This window comes from Vombatus ursinus, unplaced genomic scaffold (genome assembly GCF_900497805.2).
Source record: "Vombatus ursinus unplaced genomic scaffold, bare-nosed wombat genome assembly UNPS02009205.1, whole genome shotgun sequence".
NCBI lineage: Eukaryota > Metazoa > Chordata > Mammalia > Diprotodontia > Vombatidae > Vombatus > Vombatus ursinus.
Genome location: NW_020948983.1, coordinates 54,825,649 through 54,828,623, shown reverse-complemented (window position 1 = coordinate 54,828,623; position 2,975 = coordinate 54,825,649).

Sequence of the window (2,975 nt, the reverse complement as noted above, 5' to 3'; positions counted from 1 at the left end):
TGATGCATTGTTGACACAGAGAGCAAACACCATACAAAGTACCATTACCTAAACTGGTTTGGATTTAGAAATGCATTCTACCAAATCACAGCTATGCTTAGGCAGAACTCTGATCCTTAAAACATTTTTTTTGTCAATAAAACTTATTTTTCCATAAGCTATTTGGCCCTGCCTTTATAGCTTAAGGACAATATGAAAGAGACTCATCAGGAATGTGTGTCCTCGGGGTCAGGCCACTTTTGGCTATGCCTCTCTGTACATACAGTTCATTGCAGTTTTGTTCACATCTGTGTGCATTTAACCATTTGAATACATATGCAAGTTTTGTTGAACACTTCTGGAAACATTTTAATAAAGAATTCTTAAAGAAAAATAACAGCATTTAAATTTGTGATTTATCCTTTAGTTTTACTTAAGTACAAAATATCTGGCCCCTAGCTACTGTTTACATATCTTTGGCTAACATGATGTCTATGGCAGAACTTCGATTTAAGCAGGCACCTGGTGTTTAAAATACTCCCGTTTTCATTTTTCAGCTCTCCATAATCTCACTAGATTCCAGCTTCTGATGACTCTGGGGAAATAACTGTAGCAGCTATTTCTTTCAATTCAGTCATTTCCTGTTCTGGGTTTTGGTTTGGGGAGAGCAATTTTTCCTTTAAAATATCAAGGCTGTTACCATCCTTCTGTGACACAAAGTCCTCCTTGTTGGTTACAATCTCAAAAGAGGATTTGGTTTCCACTGTTTGTTCATCCTGGGAATTCATCTTCTGATTTCTAAGAGGGGAAAAAAGAAACAACAAGTAACTGAGATTGAATACTCATCCCTTGACTCCAGACACTGTTCAAGTTATCAGCTCAGAGGGCTTGGTGTCTGATGTATGTAGAAATTCCAGATTGGATGTGTCTGATAAGTGGCCTCAAGTATAAACTTCTGAACATTCTGTATTCCAGCAGATAACAGGTGGGATGTATAGAACCATCAGTGGTGGAACAAGAGATTCTTCCTTTGAAAGGTCTCTCTCACCAGTTTCTTCCTTTCCATACTTAATACCAATACTGTAGACCAGGCTCTTATTATTTGTCCAGATTATTATAATTATAAGTCCCTCCTCCCTTCAGTGTCCTACAAACCATATATAGCCAAGCTAATTTTACTAAAATCTCATTTTACCCACATTGGTGCCTACTCAAAAACCTTTAATGGCTCCCCATTGCCAACAGGGGCAGCTGGGCAGTGTAGGGGATACAGAGGTTCCCAAAGAGGGTGATACTGCCCCCCGGTGTGGGGGGGACCCTGAAACAATGGGGGGAAGGTAGTATCCTCGGGTGCAGTTGGGAGGCGTTGAATAAAAATAAAGGGGCAGTGAAAGCATAAGGAAAGAAGAGAACATAAGAAAATTTTGGAAAACGTTCATACATGTTTCATCTGTTGTGTAACAGTTAAAATCGTAGTGATTACATTATTTTCCAAATAAACATACAAAATGCAAGTTATAACTGATCAGAGGTCAAGTCTACTGACAGGTCTTAACAACTAAGTGTTGGCAGGAGAGCACTGTTGCACGTTGTTAGGAAGTCCAGCATGCATCCGCAGAAATATGCGCATATAATGACTTGTTTGCAATACAATGTTATACAGCTATATGATGCAATATTAAATCATCCAAATTTCAATGCCAGAAAAAAACACAAATTTCAACAAATTATTAAATTTAAGATGCATCATTTAAAAATATATATTATAATTTTTTGAAATGATGCAAATTCAAAAAAAAATTGTTAAAGGATTAAAGAAAATAGATTTCCCGGGGGGCCAGGGGGCAGTAGGCCAAATAAGTTTGGGAACCTCTGGGATAGAGTATTAGAGTTGAATCAAGAAGACCCAAGTTTGAATCCTCCTTCAGGCACTTATCTCTTCTCCTCTTCCCCTCACCCCCATAGCCTGGCATTCTTCTTGTCACAATCTGGAATCAGCCTACCTCTCTAGTTATCTGCTACTAATTCCTGTACAAATACTACACTATAGACTAGCTTACTAATTATTCCTCAACATATCTTTAAGAAGATAGCAAGATTTTTCTGGTGGTAAGAAGATACATTTAGGTGACACAATGGATACAGTCCTGGGCCTGGAGTAAGGAAGACCTGAGTTCAAATCCTGCCTCAGGCACTAAGCTGTTTGACCTTGGGCAAGTCACTTAACAGCTGTCTGCCTCAATTTCCTCAACTGTAAAATGAAGATAATAATAGCACCTACCTCCCAGGCTTATTGTGAAGATCAAATAAGATAACATTTGTAAAGTGCTTAGCACTATCCCTGAAGCAGTAGATGTTATATAAATGCTTGTGGCCTTGCCTATTCCATTATTGGGTTTGCTGAGGATAGATCTGCATAATAAAGGTAGGAATGTAGGCCAGGTGGTTAGAAAATAATAACCTTGCCTCTTTAGTTTACCTTTTGTTTTGGCTTAAATTCATTTCCCTACTAGCCCAAAAAGGATTTAGGGAATGTCTGATCCTAAATTAGATAGTTGTCTGGATCAGAAGTCTACAATCTCCACCCAGACATAGAGGTTAAAAAGAAAAGACTTCATATTAAGACTTAGCTACTCTGATCAATATAATGATCCACTACAATTCCGAAGCACTAATGATGAAAAATGCTCTCCCTCTCCAGAGGGAGAACTGAAACTCAGTGCAGACTGAAGCATACTTTTTTCATTTTTTTTTCTTTTTGGCCACATAGTCAATGTGGAAATATGTTTTGTATGACTTCACATGAATAGTGGTTATCTTATTTCTTGCATTTTCAATGGGTGGGGGAGGAGAGGGAGGGACAGAATTCGGAACTGAAAATAAAATAAATAAAAAGAAAGAGAAAGAAGGAAGGAAAGAAAGAAAGGAAGGAAGAAAGGAAGAAAGAAAGAAAGAAAGAAAGAAAGAAAGAAAGAAAGAAAGAAAGAAAGAAAGAA